This window comes from Diadema antillarum, unplaced genomic scaffold, assembly GCF_040938485.1.
Source record: "Diadema antillarum isolate AM-2024a unplaced genomic scaffold, OU_Dant_1.0 seq00000451_RagTag, whole genome shotgun sequence".
Taxonomy (NCBI): Eukaryota; Metazoa; Echinodermata; class Echinoidea; order Diadematoida; family Diadematidae; genus Diadema; species Diadema antillarum.
This window is the reverse complement of record NW_027271424.1, coordinates 753,150-780,135: the sequence shown is the minus strand read 5'-3', so window position 1 is coordinate 780,135 and position 26,986 is coordinate 753,150. Positions and strand designations below refer to the sequence as shown.

At 38.3% G+C, this 26,986-nt stretch overlaps 1 protein-coding gene across 1 annotated transcript in view; it reads right to left on the bottom strand.

The window, feature by feature from the left end:
- Positions 1 to 17,922, bottom strand: part of LOC139732821 (dicarboxylate carrier UCP2-like) — a 34,879-nt gene extending 16,957 nt beyond the window's left edge. Inside the window, exon 1 of the mRNA XM_071643664.1 lies at positions 17,859 to 17,922. The gene's annotated coding sequence lies outside the window, so the exon portion shown is untranslated. The remainder of the gene's footprint in view (positions 1 to 17,858) is intronic.
- Between the last annotated feature and the right edge of the window lie 9,064 nt (positions 17,923 to 26,986).

Genomic DNA, 26,986 nt, shown 5'->3' with positions numbered 1-26,986 from the left:
TTGCCATTTACTTTTGAACGTAAAAGCGAAGATCCAGCAATTATTTCATCATCGTACTGAGTTGAATACTATTGTTATTCATTTCCGAACGCCAAAGCAAACATTCAACATTTATTTTAGCATCTTCCGGAGCTGATTGTTATTGCTATTTACTTTCGAACATAAAAGTAAACATCAGACATTTATTTATCATCGGACGGAGTTGAATACTATTGTTATTCATTTCCGAACGTCAAAGCAAACATTAACTTCACCATCAAACGCATTTAAATGTTACTGTTATTCATTTCGAAATTTAAAAGCAAACATCCGACAGTTATTTAGCATCGTATGGAGCAAAATATTACTGTTATTCACTTCCGAACGTAAAAACAATCATCTGACATTTATTTCAGCATCTTCTGGAGCCGAATGGTATTGCTATTCACTTTCGAAAGTAAAAGCAAACATCCAACATTTATCTCGTCGTTGTACGAAGTTTATTATTATTGTTATTCATTTCCGAACGCCAAAGGGATAATTCGACATTTACTTTAGCATATTCCAGAGCTAAATATTATTATTATTTACTTTCGAACGTAAAAGTAAACTTCCGGCATTTATTTTATCATCGTATACGGAGTTGAAATTCATTATCATTTATATCCGACCGTCAAAGCAAACATTCGACATTTATTTCAGCATCTTCCGGAGCCGTATTTTATCCCTATTCATTTCCGAACGCAAAATCATATATCTGACATTAATTTCAGCACCGTACGGAGCTGAATCTTACCATTATTCATTTCCAAAAGTATGAGCAAACATCCGACATTTATTTTTGTATAATACGGAGTCGAATATTACCGTTATTCATTTCCAAAATTAAGAGCAAACATCTGACATTTAATCTAGCAGCTTTTTACAGGCCTCGAAATAGGATTTTGGAGGGGCAAGGCCATTTAGAAAAGGGCACTTTTTCCAAGAGGCCAGGGCACTTAAAGGACAAGCTCACCTTCATATACATGTGGATTGAGTGAAGGCAACAATGTTAGTAGAACACATCAGTGAAAGTTTGGTGAAAATCCGATAATCCGTTCAAAAGTTATGAATTTTTAAGATATCTGTGCAATCACTGCTGGAGGAGAAGACTACTACAGTGTATGATGTGACATGCGTACAAAGATATAAGGAAAATAAAAAGAGAATTTCACAAAAGTTGACTTTTTGAATGAAGTGTACATTTCTTCGACTTGTTACTGACTTATGTTAGGGGTAATATTATTCCCCCTGACTTCTGAAAGAGAGAAGTCGAGTGTTAGTCTATTATGTGAGAAAAGTGAGAATATCTTGAATTTTCTTTATACTTTCTTTGTATAGTTGTACTCATAATAAATGACATCACAAGCTATAGTAGTCTTCTCATCCAGCCGTGACTGAGCAGATACTTCAAAAATTCATAACCTTTGAACGGATTGTCCGATTTTCCTCAAACTCTCATTGATGTGTGCTACTATATTGCTGCATTCACTCAACCCACATGTCTGTGAAGGTGAACTTGTCCTTTAAGTCAGTCAGAGGGGCACCAAGGCCACATTGGAAAGGGCATGTTTGGTGTTTACGAAAAAAGAAAGAAGAAAAACAAACCGAGAAAAACAAACACACACACACACACACACACACACAAAGTGCAACACACAACAAAAACCTCTTCCCTACAGCTGTAACACATTCCCGATCTCCGCGTTTCTATCAGGTGAAACAACATTTTTTAAAACAGGAATAAAACAACAGTAGGTATTGATTGAAACTCGACACCCTTTCAGGCCAGCCAGGCCAGGCTGCCATGAAACTTCAAAGCACATTCCGACAGCTGGCTGGCAAAACCACAAGGCAAAGGAATTTGCGTGCGCGTGTAGATTGCTATGATTAGTCTGTGACAGACAGTTCATGACCTCCAAGAATGCGCCAGTACGCGCGGTTTCTTCTGTTGATTGGTCTCTCTCTCTCCACCCCTCCCCATTCCCCAGTCTGGCACCCTTGGCATCGTGGGATTTTTCTTTTTTCTTGGTGAACTTGGAGTTCACTCTACTCTATATCTGAATATGCGCTGCCTAGCTAGCTAGTACATACTCGCGGCCGCTGCGCTGCGGAGGCAGTCGGGACGGTAAAAGCCGGTCGGGCGTACATGTACGTACACGTCGTCTCGTATCTCGGAAAGATACTTTGAGTTTGAATCAGATACATCGGGACGCGAGTGAACTGAAGGTATGATATTTGAGATCAGGAAAGTTGTTCAAGCTTATTAAAGAGACTTTGAGAAAGGGCATATCATACGTCATAAATAATAACTTTCATTCTAAAAGGGCACCACGGCCCCAAGAAAAAGGGCACATTTTTTTTTTTGGGCCGTAACTTTGATCAAAAAACAAAAGGCATTGCGGCCAACGAGAGGGGCACCGACGGCCATGGCCGTCGGTGGCCGTCGGTTAATTCGAGGCCTGAGCTTACGAAGCCGATAGTTACCGCTGTTCATTTTCAAAACTGAAGGCAAACATCCGGCTTTTTTTGGTGGCCCGGCGTGCGTTTTTGGTGACGCCGGTCGCAAATAAACCATTCGCGAAATCGTGATTCGATTCGCGAAAAGACTCCGCTAAATCGCTACACTCGGCAGGGACTACGTCGTCCTTTCACCAGGTCTCGTTACAAAACCAAAATCTCGTGTGAGTTCTTGCGTTACCTATCGTTAATTTTAACGAAACATCGTTAATTTGCGTGAGGGATCGTTACTCATCGTTACTCATCGTTACTCATCGTTACTACAAACGTTAATTTTCCCGATCGTTACTTTGCGTTACTAACGATTCAGGTGAAACCGCTTGCGTTAATGAAACGTTAATGTTGATTAACGCAAAGTTTCTTTTGGTATATACTGTACGTGTATAGTGGATCCTTAGGGGTTCCCAATGGGATCTCCAATGAACAGTTATAGACTGTTACGGTTGTCCAGCATGTCTACATGTACATTGCACATAGTATGCTGATATTTTCACAAATGAATATTTTCTTGAATGGCAGTTGATCAGACCTTTTTGTGAGTTACTAATTTTGCACATTTTTGTCTCATTAATGTAAAAATTGGGAAAAAATAACATAAACATACAAACAGTTTCGTTAAAACATTACTAGAAATGAGATTAAATCTATTAGAAAAAAAAGAAAGGAGTAGTATTCCAAGGATTTGACCAAGGGGTCTAATGGCTTTGTATCAGGGCTCTACTATCAGTAGTCATTTGATATTGCAGCACTAGCATTCTTGCAGTCTGGGCAATATTCTATTTCATATCGAACGATCATTTCAGAATTTCCAGCACAACTCATTTTCACCGAGGTCACCTGCAGTTCATGGCACAGCTTTGGAAATGGCTCTTAGGAAATTCCCCCTTAAAGGGTGTGTACAGTTCTGGTCGAGGTGAGGATTTAGCTTTTAACGTTTTGCGAGATATTCAGAAACCACTCTGTGAGATGTCAAAGAGCATGCAATTCTAAGGGGTATCAAAAGGTTATTTGATGAAAATCGGTTTTGAAATGGCTGAGATATCCAAAAACAAGGTGAAACAAAGAGATCCTAATAAAGTTGTGGCATGTCGCCTTTTACTATTATCACTTTTTTTGATATCTCAGCCATTTGAAAACCAATTTTCATCAAATAAATGTTGAATCCTTCTTAAAATTACACGCTCTTTCATATTTCATAAGAGGTTTCTCATTATCTCACTTAAGGATGTTCAAAACATGAATCCCCACTTCAACCATTACTGTACAGTCCCTTTAAGTGTGTATGCTGGCCATTTATACACAGCATGTGAGGCGAACCAAGGAGCTTTTTTGAAGCTCCTTGGGCGAACTCTTGATCACAGAACGTCAAAGCTCTTAGACAGACCAGTGCCCGCAAAACCAGTTCTAACCGGTCAGGTGAACAGTAAATAGTGCAGGACACATGACCCTTCTATGGGGACAACTGCCAGCAACCTTCATTCAGAGATAGGTGTTTTCATGGTCATTTCCTGTCTATGCCATGTGTCCAGTTCATTTGCAATGGATTTTTTTCCCCTGTTTTTTTTTTTTTTTTTTTATTAATCACTGCCCTGTTTTTGTTTTTGCTTTTTGTTTTTTTAAATCACTGGCTAAGTTGACAGGTTTCAGTGACAGCATCAATGCGGACAGAGGAGATATCCAGCACAGCTGTTCGCTTGTGACTTGGGAGAATGAAAGGGTCCAATGCACAGGGGGGGGAAACAAAAGCAACTGAAGAGCATGACCAGCCACCCAGTGAAGAAGGGCTAGCTGAAGAATCAAGGGGCATCCAACCATGCAATCATTTAATCAAATGGCGTCTTGCATTATGTATTGCTGCTGATACATTGACAAAGTGCCCTTCATCAACCTACTTGTACATTGTATGAAAATGCGCATCAATTCTTCAAAAGGTGCTTTTGGAGCAATTAACAATTATTAAAAATCATGGGTATACACACTTGGGTGGGATTTGAACTCACAATCCTTATAAATGGCTATTACTCAATTAATACTATTTTGGCATGTGTTTAGTAGGCCTACATGTTGTGCATATGCATTGCATGTCAATGAAGGGCATTTACTCAATCAGTTGCTATAACAACAATTTGACACAAGAATCAGTAATACAAAATGTAACAAATAGTTGTAATGCAGTACCAGCTGTTACTTGTAAGAGATCAGAACCATCACTGTCTATTGGGCAGTTTGGTAGTCTAGTGGATATGGCACATGTCTAGCAATCTAAACAGGTCTTGGGTGTAGAGTCGAATTCCGGTATGTACACTGTATGTGTACATACACATGTGTATGTACAGTGTACATGTACAGCATGTCCATAATTTTCATCATGGATATTACTCAGAAACACTGAATAATCTGTGTGTAATTTCTTTGATGATGCACATGAAGGGCACTTTGTCAATCAGTGCAAGAAAAAAAAATTGAATGTAAAAATTATCAAATTGAACAAACAAATGGTGACTGTCGGTCAGTGTTCAGAGAACTTCATCACTTCCTAGTCAACAACCCTAGATATTACTGGCTGAGTTTCAATATGAAATATTTCAAATATTATTCACATTAATATTCTCATAAATCTTGGAGATAGAGGTTGTAGCTCCATGCTAAACATTTCAACGAATGTAAGAAACTCTCTCCTTGATGAAAACCCCCCAACCCCCTCCCTATACAGTGTACACATGCATGTACCCTCTGTTATTTCTATTAATAAAAAAACAATAAATGAATAACACAAATGGCAAAGAATTCTGAAAAAAAGAAGAAGAACCAGACAAAATCAAACTTTTATCCTTTAAGTATTAAAGGACTTTTAAAGGACTTGCACACACAAGTCCTGAACCAATAACTGTTCTGTGGATCGGATGTGATGCCAAATATACAAAGTGTACATTAACACAGCTGGAACACTCGACCTCTGTCTTACATGCCACTCAACTCAAAACTACAAGTATTTTTTTCATATCCTGTTAACAGGTTAATAAGTTATCAAATGTTGCTACAAGGATTTGATAATTATGTTGACTCAAACACTCACGGACGGTGCTGATAACACTATACTTGCGCGGTGACTCTGCGTCATACATTACAGGATGATAATGTGTATGAAGTGTTGACACTGACATTTATGTGCACTTGTCAATGTTCAAATTAGTGTGCAGTAGAAAATACACAGTTTGTACATGACTCACGATTAACCAACATGACTTCAATGGGATACAAGCATACAAAGATAAACAGTGCCAGTAAGTTACAAGCGCAGAGTTGGAATTAATTTGCTCATGGATCTTTGAAGGCAAACAATTAGAAGACCTACAAGGTATGGAAACTGCAACCGTTGTTCCTCTTTTGAATTTTAATAGGAAGATCTTTTCTTTTTCTTTTTTTGAGGGGGTGTATAGTGTCCATCATTAGTATTGTTAGCCCAACCAGACGCTGTGCACAGCATGACTTCTGTATAGCGGCAGGGCTGTGTATAGTTACAGTAATGTAATGTAGAAGTTGTAAATAGACTCTTAAATATTAGAAGCAAGAGCAGAAAGCATAGAAAGTTGTTGCCAGCAGTGCGTTACATTTGTATACGTACAAACGTACCGGTAGCCTTCGAACAAGTTCATCAATTCTGTGGTCCAGGATACTTGCGTCAGGATTAGACCTTTGATATATACATGTATAAAAGACATGTCTCTTTGGCATTAAATCCTTCTGAAGACACGTACACCATCTCACAGATACAGCCTAATGGTCATGGTGACATTCTATCGGTAGGATGCTTGACCCCCCAAGAATGAAACTGGCCAGATTCCCGGAAGTTCGGAGGCACCTACCTTGCGCACAGGATGAGCACTTTGCTATGCAGAATGACTGGTTGTGCACATCAATGGCAGCATAAAATGATACATCATAGAAAAATGCATGCATGCCAGCAGGCAAAGGCATGACCTACTGAAGTACACGTACAAATGTATCTGTCAGCCAGTATCAAGCTTTAGTGTCAATCCATTTCTATGGTATTGAAGGGCTCCATCAACATCTTTCACTTTCACTAAGTATCTTGTTTGATGTTGCCTCACTATTCATCCTTATCCTTCTAAGGGTGCCCCCCATGATCCTCCGGATCATGACTGACCCTCCTTTGCCTTTTGTCTGTCCATCCTCATGCTCTAATCCCCCTCCCTTATACCTGTTGGGCTCCTTGCCCATGACCTCCTACCCTCCCCTTTTGTTTTCTTTGTTCCGTGTCCCTAGCCTGTCCTGGACTGTTCCTGTTGTGTGAAGTCCTTATACACTGTAATAAAGTGATTGATTTCCCTGCCTGTTTGAAAGCTCAGGCACCTTTTGACTCCATTTCACTAAAGTAAGGAACAGCAGCTAGTGCATCTACAACTGTACACTCTGTCTCATGTCTTGTGCGGAACTGAATAGGTAACTGTTTTTCATATGAGGCATACATTGTACATCCATGAAGTGAACATTTTGTTAAAACTTGCAGGTTTAAATACACTATAAAAATACATGTACACAGTGTACATGTACATCAGGAGGAAACAGCTGTACATACACTTGCACATTCTAATATTAAAAGCCAATTAGTCATACATACATGTAAGTGTTATTTTCAATAACTTAGCTTCATCTCATTTAACAATTACAGGTCTAATTTGTGACTTTCCTTTCAGCAGTGACAACTCTCATCCAATAGTACATGTAACAGCAGCTATTGGTACAAGCATTAAAACAATTGCTCAGATGAATTGAGAATCTATTATTCAGCCATAGTCGTAAACACTCTCTCGATCTCTCCCAAAAACATATTAAAACAGATTAGCCTAGCCTAGATGGTACTGGTGGTACTGAAGCAATACATAAATGTGTATACCGGTAATCACAATTCAAGTTGATCACCCACCATCTTGAACAGAGTTCTTTATTTGACTCAGGCATGAAAATGCCCAACAGTTTTACATTCAATGCTACAGTGTTCAATGTTAGTACGTCAGGAACTCTTGTGATGCATGCTGATCCCTTGGGATTACCAATGGTAGACACTCATTATGGTTTACAAATACACGGTGTAATCCAACACGGCAGCATATCAACTCTACCATTACCAAGTCTCATGCATCAAGCATGACAGTCAGCCCGTTCAGAGTTACAATTGTAGCTCATGCATGGGCACATTGGTACGAATGACCTTTCTTTTTTTCTCAGTTGGTTAGGGGCACTTCACTCATTTTCAGAGCGACAAAATGCTCCAACTTTACGTCACAATTTATGGGATTCATCTTTGCGTAGACACTTAGTTATTTCAAGGAGCTCCTTGGTTATTGTGCATGGAATGTACAGTGTATTAACATTCTTTTTCTATTCATATCGCCAAATACTACTTTTTGTTGTCAGTTGGATGTGCTGCCAAGCAGCATTTATCCCTACATGAATAATCATTTACATAACAGATATGCTTATCCCAGTGAATTTAAAAAACAACAAGCCTTTTAGTACCAATGCAACAAACTTTTTTTTCTGCTCATGTGCAAAATAAACTCCAAACTGGCTTGCTTTTTAGATCTATTGCTCACAACTCAGAATTCCCACTAATATTCATTGTAGACTAGATCGAGCGTTAATATTTGAGCATGATGAAATAAGAACATGGTGATACGAGGTGGTAGCTACAAAAGAGCACACAACTATTCACAATGACACAAGAGCTACAAAACACATCAAGGTCTTTGAGTTTACATCATCATAGACATTAACCCCGGGACGCTCCTTATACACAGTTGTACTGCGTGTTGGGGCTGGTCGCAGTTACATAGACATAGACTAGATGCTACCGTACTTATAAAAAATATGGTGATATGCGGTGGTAGCTACACATTAAAGAGCACACAAGAGGTACAAAATACATCAAGGTCTTTTAAGTTTAGATGCTACTTATAGGCCTACCGACGCCTGTCTCGGATCTCAGCTCTGCTGTGTACAGTCGTACAGACTCATCAGCTTCAGAAGTATCCAACTTGAAGTCCCATGCACATGCAGACAAATGAAGTGGCAAACTTTCTTTGCATTTGCATTTCTACAAATAATTATAGCTATCGGTCAAGACAATTGCTTGGTACGGTCATTGAGTATCAAGTAAGTACACCATCTCTACAACATTCATTTTCTTTTAAATTCGCTCAGCAAGGGATGATAGTTTGCACTAAAACCTGTTTATTATAGAATAAAGCATGCAGCAGTCTCGAAGAAAAAAGGATGCCGTAGTACACTACAGCACTGAGTCTAGCCGCACAGCCAGTGGCCATGGTCGCTGTAGTAGCACCGCATCGCGCAGCTAAGCCTAAACGCACTTGTGGAAGAGCGGGTTGCGTTCAAGGAAAATACTGTACAATAAATACTCCACTAAATCACAAATTCAACTCTGTCAGAAAGCAAATGAATATGTACTTACAGTAGGGAGAAAACGCAAACTTTGTTGATCAGACATTTATCAGCATGTAATGCTCGTGTTCTGAAGAGTTCTACGCGTCGTCAATACACAGCTCGCTACCGAAAATACTGCAGCGAAGAAGGAGATGCAATGCTTGGGATCGGAGTAAAAAAACAGTGCTGTGGATAAGGATGACGCAAACAGAAAGCTTGTCTTTTCTCTCCAGACCAAGGAAAAACAAATGACCAATATTGGTGTTTCCGTATGAGATGAAAAGTATGAAAAAGTATGGCATAAATATTAACTTTACGTTATATGTTATTTCTAAGGTGAAACTTATCAAGATATCTTGCACTCGTTTGTCTTGATGAACTGTAATTTTTGCGAAAGTCCATCTGAGTCTGAATGAAACTCTAACTCCGATGCGAATGTGCGCAGTGCCATCGAAGTCAGCTGTTAGCTGAAAGTCACCTTGACACAAACTATTAAAGAGAGACACTGCTTTTTACAGGCTGGGAGCTCTAGACGCCTTCGCGCTTCGTACATATGTCTTTAACCGAACTCTCCACAGAGCAACGAAAAGGGGGAAAATAATCCACATTTTAAGTTACAATTAAAACTACCGAGACTTGAGCATTCATTTGATAAAACTACTTTAATTATAGTGTGGATATCAATTTCTTTCACCCCACTCCCCAGTTCATTTACCGGTAATGATTTCTAGTTGCTGATACTTTGGAATGTGAATATCATTCATTTTCTTTTTCTTATAGCGTAAAAGAGTGACAAGATAGTTGTGAAAGAAATGTAGACTGCTGTGTTTGCCTACTTAATCTATAGGCTTATCTCTTTCGTACACAATAAAATATCTATGCTCTCCTGAAAAAAAAAATGGTCTAAAATTTCACTCTACATGAAATCTACAAAACCGTGAAGTATGGCATAATCACATTTTCAAAAACAACAAAACCCTAACTAGACATTGACCATTGTATCAAACACCCAGCAATATCTACAGCAGGAACGTACAACAGAAGCGTACAACAACTTTAAATAGGCGTAGTCGGTTTTCTCGTGTCTGATTGGCTACGGAGAGTGGAGGCCGGGTCGACTTACATCGCGTGTTTTGATTGCGCAAACTCAGATCTATTGTATGCTGATAGCTGGCACGATCAACTCATCAGTGCACAATCGCTCGAGCATTTTACACCACCCACGCGATTTGTCATCGAATAAATCCCCTGTTCAAAAAGCTACCAGATATTCATGTGACCGTTTTATTCTATAGATTGAGGAAGTCAAATTCTGTTTCCCATGTTCATGAAGCACATAAGACATGCATGTTTAGCAGGTATACTGATATGTTCAGCGAACGAGCTGGGCATGCGCAATTATTTGGCTGCCTCGAGAGCTAGAGATCGAACTGCGAATCCATGGTCACGCGATTGTGCATGTGCTTCTATTGGCTCCTGCGGTGTCGACTCCTTCCATGCCAAGTATACACACACGAGATCGATGCGCGCCACCTCATCTGACCCTGTTTGTCTACCCCTCCAACCGCCCCCCCCCCCCCCTTCCACCCCATCCCCGCCAACATTTTCACGTCATTCTTATCTCCAGCACAGAAAACCCAAGTAAAAGGTACATATAGTTTGCAGGCACAAACCCTTGTTGGTCGTAGAGGAGTCTGCGCCAAGACTACTATATGCACCACTTCGGCACTGTCCCATAGGCCCTGTGTTGTAGCTTCTCCCAACAGTTTTTTTTAGCTCTTTTCTTCTAAAAAAAAAAAAGAAGAAACGAAAACAATGTGACATGCTATCATAAGACTTCTATCAAAACAGTTTTTGTTTCCCTTTTTTTTTTGGGGGGGGGGGGGGGGGTGGGAGGAGACGAAGAACTTTTAGTCAACAGGAATGCATCCGTTTCCTGCATGGTGAATACAAATCTATTCTATTTCCTCATGGACTTCTCTCAAAATATATAGGTCTAAAACCTATATAGCCTATATAAGTTATAACTACGCACAGCAGTATTCAGCCCGTCGTACTGTTTATTAATGTTGTTATTAAGTTAGTTTCTCAACTGCGAATTTCTTAGTAGGCCTACAAAAGTTTATTCATGGCGAATAATGCCCGAGGCAAACTGCCCAGACCTGTAATTATGGGCCAAATTAATTAATGACGTTCATGCAGTATAGGCAACATCGTGGGTGTAACTGAGTGGCGCATATTGTATACAGATTGCCAGAACTTTATACAGAAAACACATTATAATGTTAAAACTTACGGTAACAGATTGCTAGAAATGCTTATGTGTGTATACGCAAAAGTAAGGTGACATGACAATGCATTACAAGCATGTTTGTAGAGTCGACAATAACACTATAGCATGCTATAGTTTTATTTTTTTATCCAAAAAAAAATCTCATTAAAACCTGCAGGTTTTAATGATAATATATATATATATATATATATATATATATATTTTTTTTTTTTTTATTTTTTTTTTTGGTCGAAGAGTAAACAAACCATTGCATCTTATCATCAGTGGAATGTCCTCTGGACCCCTTCTTTCATTGTATTTAATGTCATGTATCATCGGTTGTTGCCTATGGCAACCGTTGTTTGTTGGGTCACAACTTTATTTCCGATGGACAGTCATGCTGCAATTTCTTTGAAAATATTAAGGCCCATAGATCCTATGCAGTTTAAGCCTTGGCAGATTTTTTTTTTTCGATGTGATAGAAATAATAGCATGCAAGGAGAGAAATGTAAAATCGGGAAGGCTTGGAAGCTCTGCATGTTTTTTTCTGAAGGGGTGAGACGAACTGTGGGGTCGAGAAGCAAACTGATGTGCTTTCATCCTTGTTCACGACTTACTGTACTGGACGATGACAGCAGCTTCGCATTTCTTCGGGGATGGCGGTTGTGACGTCAGACATCCCCGTCAAAATACTACGAATACATTCCACTCCCCTAATGAATAGGGTGCGTGAGAGGTGGGGGAAAATGTCAGCCTGTTCAACCTTGCGACATCTGGTAAAACACAAGACGGCGTGGGATGTCGTACTATGAGGTGAGGTCGTGCAGAATGCGCGTCACTGATTTTATGATTAGGCCTATTATGGAAGATTTCACTTTCCAGCCAAGGACTCGGATACCGTGACCCGGAAACTATTCAGGATATAGGTTAAGGTCACCTTCCAAGTTCCGTGCTTACGAACTCTTTCTGTGATAATACGCTGGTAAACATGGCAAAAACTTTCGCCAATATAGGGCCTATACGTTGAGCTTGTGTACTTACTAGCGAAATCCTATCATACAGCCATGTCAACATGACGGAATGAATGAAAGGATACTAATTTATATAGTGCCAAGTTGTGGAAACATAATTATGCACTTAACAAGCTGCTACTAAACGATAAAGGAGAAGAGAATATTATCATAAAAGCTCAAAAATAAAGTCAACAAGCAATTGCGGAACAATGATGATCGTGATTATGATAATAATAATAATGATAATAATAATAATGATAATAATAATAATAATAATAACAATAATAATAACAATAACTATAACAATAATAATGATAATCACAGTAATAAAAGTAATAAAAAAAATACGTTCGGCTCCCGTTCATACAAAGATATAGGCCAACGAAGAGCAAGGCATCACAGAGTGCGGAGATTAAAATTTAAAAAAAAAGTTTTGCCGAAAGATAACACCCACATCAATTGCGCATGGAGCCTCTCTGTGACAGAAGAGGCCTTATACAAGCGACCAGAAGGTTATTAAATTGCATCGCACTTTACTTTCATAGAATGCAAGTACAACGCGCTCTTCCTATAACCCTGCAGCAAACTCTATTAGAAAGCAAGAATTCTTGTCTTAGAGAATATAGTATTTATCACTATCGTGAAATGATGCAACTGTCGTAATATCTATTCAGACGAAATGTTAGTGGTTATAAACGTAGGCATCTCGTTAATCACAAAACTATTAGCCACGCTCGTATGACACCTTTTCAGCATTTTTTTTTTTCATTTCCTCTGTAATTTCAGATAATGGGACGCTCATTTTATTTTTCTGGGCCCGATGACGTCAGTTAAAGTGCATCACTGCTTCAGATGAAGAAGTTTTCCCATAAATCAGGGTTGTACCCCTGATTTTACCGGGCCCCGTCATTTCGGCCCTATATAAAATTTACGTATGGCAGGACCTAACCTTCGTCACGCGGTGATCCATCGATAGGCGATGTCAATCATGAAATATATTCAGGCGCCATTTTTTTTTTACTTCTTCTTCAACGATGCACAAATCACTGACAGTTTATCATTTTATACTTTCTTCACTGAAAGTTCACGGTGTTTTGAATGCGGAGTCACGCAGAGTTCACATCCAGGGTTTCATCCTCACAATCGCCAGGGTTTTATTCTCGCAATCGTGTGTAATCAGTCTGAAATAGGACACCCTATACCATCATAAGGATTATAACAGGACAGATTTGTTGCTATGCAAAATATACAAGATATCAAGAGAGTGGTATATAGGGCCTTGACCCTATACCGTATAGGGCTATAGCGAAGTGGCTCTTCAGAGCCACTTCGGGCAATCTGTGCTGTGATTATTTCAAACTGTATGTTCACGAAACTCTGACGTAAACTGCAATATTTTAGACATTCTTTCACGTGTGCAGGGTGTCTCAGTTGGGTAGGCCTATAGTGCTCATACTTCGATATAAGGGGCAATGCTCCCCCCCCCCCCCCCTTCCCATCGATCTCACCCAGAACCCTCTGAAAGGCATAGGTTTTCTTGGGGTGGGTTTTTTTCCTTTTTTTTAAAGGCCTTGCAGCCCCCCCCCCTTCCCCCCCCCCCCCCCCCCATGAGCAGTATCAGCAACTATTATGCATGTGTTTTGTTCTTTGTTTTTGTTTGTTTGGGTTTTTGTTTGTTTTGGTTTTTTTGGTCATCATGATTATGCGACACTCATTTCAGAGGAATTGCCCATAAATGCAATGGAAATGTGGGTTACGATTATAACAACGATCAACGCAGTGAAATCTGTGACAAACTTGATTATCGTGACTGTCTAATATCAGACTACAAATTTTTTGATAGGTAACAACAATTCACAAAATCACTCACATAAAAAGGATGTGAAATCAGTCAATATCCCGGATGCGTCCGTATAATTTGACTATATAACTGTTATCTGCTCTGTCATTTATTTTCTCTGACGAATTGATAAGGAAAGGAAGTGCAAAGGATGACAGAGCAGTTCTCTTCACCTGCTATATTTCTGATAAGGAAAAGAATCGAGATCATCGTGGTGCAACCTATAGTGTGTGGCTGTCCTTCGAACAACCAAAATTATGACTCACGAATCCTTTCTGGTCTCCATGTTGCTATTTTACCTTGAGGAAAAAAAAAACCAAACAAAACATCGCACTTGCCCTGTTTTTATCAATATCACTAACACCGTGTCCTATCGAGCATCATTATCATGACATTCTCTTTTGTTTTCCTGGGTATAGCTGATTTCCGAGTCGTTGGGTTTTAGAGAATAGATACGGCACCTAACAAAACAGTGAGTGACGTCACTGTCATTCGCCGTTGTTATTTTTGCGTTCTATTATTGACGGCATCGCGGGCTGATAGCTCACTTCCCTGTTATTGTGTTAACATAATGGATAAACTCTCCCCAATGGTGAAGGCAGGGAGGTACCTCCCTGGTGAAAGCACCCGCAGGCGCGCACACACACACACACACACACATAAGAAAAACGAAACTTCACCAAAATCACTCGACTTCACTCTTTAGATGACGTATTTTTTCTCTAAATCGATGGAGCGCTGACAAAACTCAAAAGTGAAAACAGGATACACAAAAAACCTTTTTTTTTTTTTTTTTTTTTTTTTTTGGCAGACATGAATACAAAGTACGTGTCAATCACTTTCAAATGCCGGAAGAGTGCGCTAGAATCTAAAACTTCAATATGCTTATCACCTATATCGCGTTCTGGATATTTTTATAATGCACAATAATTGCAGCTGGTAAAGAGCTGCGTGATTACTCTAAATTGCAGTATTATCAGCATAAGAGAGGTAGGCCTATAAAATAGCCCATTACCTTCTTCCTTGGTATTATGTAACGGTATACTGGTGTGTAGACAACTCAGATCTTCTCTTTGTATCTAAGCACATTTCGCTGCAAAGATTTTGCTAGTTTGCTTTATAGAACATAGCTTTCTGTTGACGATTATCAAATCGATCCGATGAGGATTTAGATAATCTGTTTTAATCCTATTATATAGTATAGACACTTCTCCTCTCCCCCATACTTCCGTTTTGTTTCCTTTTTTTTCTCTTCGCGTGTTTGTCTCTTCTTCATTGTCCTTTAACTTTTCTCATTTATCCCTCTCCTGAATATTCAACCCGTACAGATCAGTCTTATTAATTCATATCCAGCAGATCCTTTTTTTTGATGCTTCATTAATCCTCACACTTTCTGACTCTCATTTCAAATCAAGATTCTTATTCCCATAATGCACTCTCCCCCTACGTCACAATTTGATGTAATACCCATGCACATTATCTTTCTATCCGTCGTTTCCAATATACTATAATATCATTCTATTTATATATAACTCACATGATATACATGAAGTTTGCTGCTTTTGAATGGTAAAAAGAGACAAGGGTGCATGAATGAAATTCCTTGTGAGAATGATATTCAACAATCAACGATTTGCCCATACGGATTTGTCAAGTAATTGACATCACAAACTCGACAAAGCTCTATGTGGGCGATACATAGTTTCTTTTTCCCTTCACTCATTCTCTGTCTCTCTTTCTGTCTCTTTCCCGATCTGTCTATTTATCTAGCAATATCTATTTTATCTATCTATCACTCTATCTATCACTCTATCTATCTATCTATCTATCTATCTCTATCTTTCTATCTCTATCTATCTCTCTATCTCTCTAACTTATCTCTCTATATTAATCCACTATACTAGTATATAATATCGCTTCGAGATACACATTTACGAAAAGTACACAAACACACACACACATACACACGCACGCACACACCATATCCCTATATTGCAAGATATAATGCACTGAGAAGAGAACGTGATAGTCTTATCACATCGCCCTCCACAAATGGAGGTCAGGATCGTCATGGGTTGCCATTATCACATCAATGTCTCGCTCAAACATTACCATCTTAACATTAAATTTAGTTATCTTTGTAACAACTCACAGTGATAACATTCAGGGTGGTTTTGCCGCCTCTATCAGTTATGTGGCATGTATAGGAAACAATATATGTAGGCTCTATTATCTCTAATTCTTCGATAATCATGCTCGTTTGTGATAAATCAACATAACATCAACGCCTTGGGATGAGATCGCGAGATCTTACGTATTAGACAAACAGCTTTGCTAACACCATGCACACTCTCACAAGTCATGCTATATTCAAAATGATGGATTTGGATGTATAGCGGGCAGTCTCAGAAGATTAGTAAAATGGAGCGGGAACACAAGATAAAGCACGGGTCGCTCTTACAAATTCAAAATACTAGCAATATCTATATTTTGTCTATACAATCATCTGGCTTTGAAGGATACATAGAAATGAAACAATTGATATACTCATATTTATCTGCATGATTTCAAGCAAGTTAATATCTCTGTGTTTTGCACACAGCAAATCATTATACCACATACACAGGCATAAAAAGCATGGATACGCAGGGTTTTGATTCGTTAGAAACATTCTGGTGAACTGAATGCATAAAAAGTTTGGAGATATTGATTATAATGATTTTATCAACTATTTGTAATGCACATTTCTAACATCGACGCAACATCGTTAAAATAACCGATAGAACACTGCTGAGAAACAAACTTTTTGTGTGGTGTTCCATTATTCGTATATTTGTATTTAGAACACCAGAGTCGGAGATAGTCTAAGCCTGCGAAGAATGAAGAAGCTAATCCGACGTAAGTACAGTGCACACGTATGGTTTTTATCTTTCATTAATATGATAATAATGTAGGGCCTAATGATAATTAATTCCATCGTTTCACTTTCTTCCCAAGCACGATTAGGAGGAAAATACATAAATATTGTATGAGCTTGTTGGCAACATTAAACAAGCTCGCTATTTTTTTAATGTTCAGAATAAACACACAAACAACCGATATAAAACATACATATGAGATAGATAAACCTATATAGTCATGCCATAACCTCTATGACCGTTTGCAAGCTACCCCTTCTGTAATAGACACTTTGTTCCTGCCTAAAACAGTTCCTGCCTAACAACCTTGTGGTGACCTACAGAGCAGAACCTACAAGGCAGAATATACGACTGAAGCTGACCAGTTGAGTTTACAATGGGTACGTCCTTCGTCTAGAACACCCATGAAGCTACGTACAATACTCTTTCTCTCTCACGTCACACACCAACATTTTTCCTTTTACTTCGCCTAAAATCTGATCAGTCAGAAAAAGAAAGAGAATGACCTGTAATGGAGTATATAGTCTTTCTGCCTTTAAAGTGATCTTTCAGTTAGATGTCTTCAACAATAACAACCACAAAATAAGCAAGTTTGGCGACTATGTTGTCAGTGATCAAAAATTGTTTCCTCATCATAACATGGAGACTAGATTCTGCTTGCTAAAAATTCTTCAGCATGACGGTACTGTGTATGAAATGCGCTATATAAAAACTAGACATTATTATAATTATTACAATGTATCACCATGGAGCTACTAACAGAGAGGTTAGGAGCTCCGTGGTATCACAATCATGCAGCAAAATGATCTTACCTGTTTTCACGATGGTATGTTTCGGGGAGGCAGGTAGGTATATCAAACGGCTGTAGCTGGTTCGACGTTCCGCGTAGCGTTTGAGACCGGCTTGCGTGGCGCAGCTTGTTGAGCTCTCTCTATACACAAACATTGCGTGACAAGTAACAAAGAACAGCCGAGCCTCTGCCGAGCCCCCCTCCAGTAGCCAATCAGAGCTCTCTAATTGGAGGCGTGTCCTAAATGTGTGTCTTGCCACGCAGTAGGCCTTGTTTGTTTAGGTGGGGGCTTGCGAAGCCATATTGGGTCGATGGTCCTTATCAATACAATTGAATACACGTAAAGTACTGTACGCTCTAGTGGCGGCCCTGCAGTCGGTATAGGAACTCTGGCAAAGCGCTGAGAAGTTTACCTCAACAACACAATCTACCTCTGCAGTTTCTCTACGTGGCAAAACCATTATCGTCAGGCGTGCATTGAGTTCATGCACCCAAGACACCCTGTATATTTTATTTATTGTACAAACTCATCATGGCATACCCGCAACATTATCCAAATTCCCCTTTGTAATGGATAGGGTGACTCCATACATAGCAAAATGCCTACACATTTCCTCCCATTATATCGATCGGCCGTCACCTGGCCCGGTGTGACAGTGGGTCATCGTGTGACGTCAGTCAGTGGAACCAGTCCAGAGCGGTTCTTCAGATGTCACTGCCGCGAACTTCCCTGCTGTGACATACTGGACAGTGCATGTGCAAACGAAAGGGTAATAGGCTATGTATTACCTCCCTGGTATTACAGTGTACCACCAGCCCGTTATTCTATCATGTCTTACCACTGTGCCATGGCTGATGAACGTAATACTATAAAATAATCATTTGAAGCAGGAATATAAAATGGAACTGTTCGAATGAAAGGGCCGAGTCTGCAACAAGTCGAATTGATTCTTTTCTTTGTGAGAGAGGAAAGCGCATTTCTCGTTCTGCCCCGGCAGTCTCTAATCATGGGCCAGTGCTCCTTCATAATCAGGAGTAAAAGCTAATAATCTTCATCCTTATAATTCATACAATACGCAGGCTTTGGGTTCGTCTTTTTCGACATAGCTGTTATAGTCCTACCCGCGGCTCGTATATACCTCCCTTGTTGTCTGACATTATTTTTTTCTAGAAAAAGAAGTACTGGCGTATTGTGTAACCACTCCAAAATTTGATAAATTTCCTTTTTAAAAAGAGAAAAAATAATGAGAACAGTGGAAAAATAATCAAAATCGGATAAGAGGAAGTTTCCGGTGTTCTCGACTCTCATTTTTTTTTTCGGAAAACATTTTGAGAAAAGTCGCTATGAATATTCAAATCAGCAAGTTGATGATGTCATGCCCTCCAGATTTCCTATTTATTTCATATACAGAAATGACACAAATCTCGTGTTGTAGATACATGAATATAAAACTTGCCTTAAACCATCCAAAATGAAAAGGAACAAATGCCTATTCTTATATATTTTTTTGTATGGGAATATATGTTTTTTACCTGTACCATAGCTAAAATAACAAATTTCTGAATTTCATATAGCCTAACATAGGGCCTACATCATGGAAAATTCCGATGGCATGACATCATCCATTCGCTCATTTGAATATTTATAAGGACTGGTCAAGGAATGTTTTCTGGAAAAAAAAAGTGAGATGTGTCATGCTCTCCTTATTTTTCATCGATTTTGTCATTTTTGGAACATTCTGTAGGGGGTTTCTTTCTTTCTTTTGGACTTTATTTAGTTTGGGGTGGACTTCTTCTTTAAGAGTAATACTAAGAACACAACGAACAAAGGATGAGTGGCCGCATGTAATGTGATGAAAGTTCCATAGCAGCTTGGTTATTTTTGATAGTCCCTTTTGATTCAGCTAGGCTTGGTCACGTGAAATTCTTTTGGACTTTATTTATTTTGGGGTGGACTTCTTTTTTAAGAATAATACTAAGAACACAACGAACAAAGGATGAGTGGCCGCATGCAATGTGATAAAAGTTCCATAGCAGCTTGGTTATTTTCTAGAGTCCCTTTTGATTCAGCTAGGCTTGGACACGTGAAATTCTTTTGGACTTTATCTATTTTGGGGTGGACTTCTTCATTAAGAATAATACTAAGAACACAACGAACAAAGGATGAGTGGCCGCATGCAATGTGATGAAAGTTCCATAGCAGCTTGGTTATTTTTGAGAGACCACTTTGATTCAGCTAGGCTTGGACACATGAAATTCCATTGCAATGCGGCTGTTCAATTTCTACGATTTCTACGATTTGGTATATTTGTGTGCGTTTATACTGGGTATGCCATTCCCATCCACTAACTAACAAAATTCTGTTCGAAAGGAAATCATTTCATAATCTCTATCATGCAGAAGACACCACTGCAATCAAGCATTTTCTTAGATCATTTTCCTATGATCAAGCGTTTGCTTATGATGATCGCCCTCCAGCATTTCAGGCATATCTGGAGGTAATTTGTCTTTTGAGCGGCAAGTAAATACATTTTGAAGTTTGAATAATTTTAATATGCACAAAATTGCAGCTGCTTTCTTTATGTTGTATCACCATGGGACAATTTCCATTTTTTTTTCAACAGTGTATAGGGCCTGACTGTTCAATAAACCCAAACAGTATAGGTCCTATACTCCATAACTTTGTTCAATTTATTGACTCAAAAACATTTATATATGAAAAAATGTAGAAATAAGATCAGTCAATCAATCAATCAATCAATCAATCAATCGACATTCAATTGCTAAGATTTAACAGCTGCTAACATAATATCTATAATTATGTGCTCAATCCAGATTGATACATTTTCTTTGAGTCTTTAAAGACATGTTATGGATACACGATTGACATGCAGCTTTTGACAGACATGGTGATTTTATTTATAACCAATGCAGCTAGTATAGTCAGGGGGAAATAAGATACACAAAGGAATAAAATAGAGACCGACACTATACTGACAGCAAAACAGACAAAATTAGACTGAGCTACTTCAGTAATGCTGCATGTAACGAGTTGTCAATGTAAAGTGCACTGACAAACAACAACTGACTGACTGACAGATAGACAAAAGACAAACAGACAGACGAGATAACGGACAGATTATCAGCCATGATTTTCTGCCCAAGGACATTGCACAATTGTTCTCCCTGATCTTCGGCGAAAGAGAAGCTGTAATTAGTGACACGCCCCCAGACGAGCCTCTTGTGTTTGAGAATCGGATTGTCTCATGCCTAAACCAATGAGAACAAGGACTATGGCAAACCTCCGCCAAGTAAAGGTCATGATATAGGGTCATTATCGCATAGTGAACTGTGGCAAACGTCTTTTAAAAATAAGCCTGATACAAAATCATCAAAAAAAACATGTCACATGTTCCTCTTACCTTGACGGAGCGAGAAGTGACCCTCTTTACAAAACTAACAAAAAGTCGCCAAACATGGATTTTTAGGTCAGGGAAACACAGTTTTGGTTAAGACCTATCTTTAGGTTTCTAACATTTTTTTTCGTGAGATAATGAGAAACCTTTTATGAAATTTGAAAGAACATGTAATTCCTTGAGAAATTAAACATTCATTTGATGAAAACTGGGTTTGAAATATATACGTGAGATATCCGAACAGAGCGATCCTAATAAGAGATGAGACCCACCTTTTATTATGATCGCTTTGTTTTACTTTGTTTTTGGATGTCTCAGCCATTCCAAAACCGATTTCATCTTACAAACTTGTAATTCCTCTTAGAATGGTATGGCCTGTACTCTTTTATAAGTGGCTTCTTGGTATTTCGCAAAAAGTTAAAAGCCCAATCCTCATCTTCACCAATACTATACCATCCCTTTAACATGTTCCACCTTGTCCCGTCCACTTTGCACCAGCCATGTATATTTTCCCCCAACATGTATTACTGTGAAGTCGGCCAATATTTGCTAGCCCTGATACCACGATTTATGAGAGCTTATAGACCTATGCATCGTTACCAAGGTTTTCGAGATATTTCAGATAAGCACGATAATTTGGCATTGATATGTCTTCCTTGACTTACTTTGACTAACATCACCCAAACATACATTCAGATTCACGAGACAAAAGAAACACGTTCGCACAGAATAAGTTATGCTGCCAAACTGGTATAATATCGCAATGCGCATGCGCAGCAGCGATACATCACATTTATAAAATTGTAATTATCAATTATTGGTTTTGAGGTATTAAAAAAGACATTTCCCTCAAAACACACATACAATTACTTATTTGCACGGCTCTAATTCCAAAAGATGTAGCCTCCCTACAGAGGGTTCTTGGTGCGTAAGCTTTAGATTCAAGACTGAATATTTAGTGGGGGTGTTCCACTTTGCCCTGGTGTTCCTCTTTGCCCCGGTTTCCCCGTATAGCACAATACAAATGGGCCTTCCTTAACCTATCTAAATATCATTGGAAAGAAAGCACTCACTTTGCATGGGAGAGTGTGTATACGGGGCGTGTATGAGAAAGAGGCTCCGAAGCATAATATTGTATCAGAGTGTATTCAAGCACTTTAATCTTATACCATGGAGCTACCACAGTTCCATCAGGGAGGTGGAAGAAACTCTCTCTTCCACCTCCCTGGTTCCATGGTCTCACCAGGCCGTGCTGGCTGTGCAATGAATAGGACAGAAGAAAAAAAGGGTGCAAAACACTATAGCAACAATGAAGGGATTATCAGATCAGATTGAGTTGAACTTTTTTATCTATTTTTTTTTTATCAAAGATGGAATTACATTTATTTTTTTCCAATTCAATTCGTTTATTTCCATTTCAAATCACAAAAGAAAACACTAAACATCCAGTGTTACAAGATAAAACATACAAACAATCACATATAAAAAACAACAACAACAACATTAAGATTACAGTCATAAATTGCTGATACAGACTACGACAGGCAGAAGGTAAAATGGAAAATGGTGTACACATAAAGAAGCCAATAACGCCTGTCTTAGGCGCGCGTACGCCGTTGTCAAAAATTATTCAAAAATGGAATCTAAGCTTTTTTCAAAGGTCATAAATCAGTTTTATACAGAAGATACACAAAAACTTGAACAAGCTATATCAACGCATTCTGTCTGATACCAACTTTCAGCAGTAGCATCAGCCTTCCAGAGAGTTGTAAGTGAAGAGTGTGTAAATATATTTTTTCAATTGAAAAGGGGCCTCTAAGACATATACTTAATCACACTATACTACACAAAAAGTGTACTAGAAAACTGCTCAAAACACAATTTCCCACTCGTTTTAAAATCTCAAACTTTATAATAATGAAGAAAAAAAAGACGAAATCAAATTATACAACTTTTTTTCTCACCTCAGCACAGTATTAGATGGTAAAGAATGCCTATTGATAACAAATAAGCGATAACTATTTTGAATTTTCCTTTTATTTTTAACTTCATAAATCACTATACGATATTTTGGGCTTGATTATTGGTTCTATTTTGTAGACACGTCCATCATACAGATATGTAAATTCAAGTCTCGAATTTTACCCCGAGGCCTCGATCCATGTCAAGCTGCTGCTTATGATCGCGGTCTCCTGCTTTTCTGTTATTATAATAACCAAAAATGTTAAATTTTAAAAATCAATTTATTCAAATCCCCCTCTGCTATATATATTTTTTTTCTGAAATTCGTTTATTGGAACGACATGATATACTCTGAATGAATGATAAATTTTCATTTACATAATCTACAACTGTTGATTCAACGATTCGCCTCTGAACATTTTTGTGAATGATATGCTACACGTCTTATACATCGAATACTGTCATGTTCATAGTGTGTGTGTATATATATGTACTTTGAATTAATTTGTAAGACAGTCGGATGCTTGCTTATTATGTGTCGTGTAATGTTAATTTCTAAATATGTGTATTCTTTTGTTACAGGGGCGGATCCAGGAATTACGTAAAGAGGGGGCGCGTTTACAAAATCAAAGGGGGACGCACGCACCCCTCCCTCCATTTTTTCTTTTTATTTCTTTTGTTTCAACAAAAAATAAAGGGGGGGGCGTGCGCCGGTTGCGGTCCCCCCTGGATCCGCCCCTGTGTTATGTGTGATTTGGAAAAGGCAGAAATAAGATAAAATGAAATAAAATGGAATAAAAAATCAGCAAGATTGATTTCCCTCCCACATTACCTTTTTTTTTCCTAATACCTGTTGTCATGACATGCCTCAAAACTGTTACCAACAATGTAATTTGTGTAGTCATGTTTTGTAATCATTATCAAGTGCCATTATGCCTTGTTTATGTATAATATTGATATCTTATCATCACATCATGTATTACTTTGTGAAATTGTTTTCTAACAATTCAATAGAGCCCCATGAAGCCCATACAGTGGCAATCATTGCCATTACTGAAATGGGATACCCTCGGTATATCTTTTTCTCTTTATGGTACTTTTTGTGCAGCATTAAAAACAAACATATGTATATATATATATATATATATATATATATATATATATATATAGGATATGTTGATTTTAAACTATACGGAAATCAAACAAACAATAATCACGAATTGACCGTTTTCCTTTTTTGTCCTCTTGTAACAGCAACAACAACAACAACAACAACACCAACAACAAGGGATAATTATCTCAAAATCACCTTGTATCCACAAAGACTGATAAGCTGCAATTGGAATGAATAGAGAGGCCCAGCTGCAGGTAAGCGACAGTATTCATTCACTGTGCATGCTATATGCAAGAACAGTTAGTGTCATTCGGAGTTCACTCTTATCATCCTTATATAGCAACATAATAAAACCCCGTGGGTTTAATTCTCTTTCTCTGTTTGATTTCGGCGAAAAGGGGTCAAACGCTTGATATATGTGAAGACAAATCAACAACAACGACTTATACAGGATACGTTAACAGCATAACTTTAAAAGTTTCATTGTTATCTATATATTCACCCCACATTGCATTTAATGGAGGGCAGGCGAGGAGGGGAATGATTTTGAAGTGAACTGATCGAATGGAGTCACAGAAATTGATATGGGATATCTAACACAGTATAAAAGATCGCAGTCAAAACGACATCTAAATTGCGTTCCTATTATACAGTGAGCTACATGAAGCTTATGGATACTCGAGACTAACTATTGTCCCATGTCGCACTAAAATTACTAGATTAATTACTAAATTGAATCAGGTAAAGCTGAGGAGATCAGTAATACCAAGGAGGTAATACCATATAGGCCATCAATGTTTGGAGTAAAAAAAAAAGGAGGAAAAAGAAGAAGAAAAGTGACACGATCACGAAATACTAGTAGAGCCTATATACATTACATGACCCCCCCCCCCCCAAAAAAAAGAAAAACGATGGGGTGCTGCAGCCCCCATCCTTACTTTTGACTAGGAACAGTAATAATGACAGAATATTCTGCCCCTCCTGCCCCCCCCCCCCATGGCACATACATTAAACAGACGAAATAAATAGATAGATAAATAAATGAATAAATAAATGAAAAATAAATAAATATACAAATATATGAATAAATGAATAGATAGATTGATAAATAAATAAATGAATACATACATACATAAATACGTAAATAAATAAATAAATACATAAATGAATACATAAATAAAGAAATAAATAAATACATAAATATACGTAAATAAATGAATAAATAAATGAATAAATAAATAAATAAATAAATACACGATCTGCTGCCCTGCATGGATGCTGTCAGAGGACGAAAATGCGCCCAGTGTTTGCGTATGCATCGATCAACACCAATACACCTATCTACAGCCTTATAGTCCACAATTTTGAGTATACCCTTATTATCATTGCGATTATGTTTTTGAGTGAATCGATACCCTGACGATTTATCTATTAATTACGAGTATGTTTGCCTGTGCTTGTCTGTGTGTAGTCTGTATGCATGGTCGTCTTGTGTGTGTATAAATGTGTGTGAAAGGGGATATCACACAATACACTGCAAAAAGTCCGGTGTTAAATAGTGAACACCGAGCTGGTGTTAAATTTTCGGTGCTCATTTATGGTGTTAAATTAACACCTACGGGTGTCATTTCCAAATTTTAAACTGTTTTTTGAAGAGTTTCTTAGTAACTGCACGTCTTGTTGATTTTTAATTTAAACAAGACGATCAAGAATTTTACATTAAAATACTAGATTTGTGAAAAAATGTGAAAATAAATTTACACCAAAGTAACACCAGGTGATGTGGTCCCTTATTGAAGCTGGACGGGTGTTAAACCATTGATATTAACACCAACAAATATCAAATCAACACCATGTGGTGTCATTTTTGAATTAACACCAGTACAGTGTCAAAATAACACCAGGTACAGTGTCAAATTAACACCACGAAGTGTCAGGTGAACACTTTTCACCACCATCACAGTGCATTTTTAACACCTGTGGGTGTGGTCCTTTATTGAAGTTTGATCGGTGTTAGATTTAACACCCGTGGTGTTAAATCTAACGCCGATGTTTTTACAGTGTAATGGTGCAATCAAGTAAGATAGTTTCTGTAATTCCGTGATCATATCAATATATGAGTTACCGAAGTGATTAACTTCTTAACGCTCAAGATCATGACACCTCGGTCGGCTGATAGATCATCTGGTATTACACCGCAAGATCTCCCTTTTGATGCATGTCGATTTGTCAATCTGCAACTTCATTTTCATTACACAGATTGTATGGCAGTAATTATCATGGCACTGTAACTATTGACCATAAATGGGCAGAGCGGAGTATTGAAAGTTATAGGCGATTGGACGAGCTTGAGAAAATCGGACCTTTAACGAAGAAGTTATTAATTTGAGAGTTGATAGTCCATAGACAGATTCAGACTCAGATGGCAATGTCGTATTTAACTGTGCATGCTATATTACGTATAGCTCCCCCGGGCCACTGCCTTTCTTTGGGTTGCTCCGAGTGTTGTGTGTAATGGCTGAATACTATTCTCAAAGTGTGCATTGACTCTTTTCTTTCATCCTTTCAAGCTTGAAAAAAACAACAACAAGATTTGTATTTATCCCATGAATGCTGCTCTGTACAAATATCTTCGAAAAAGTGCGTGACTAGTACAAT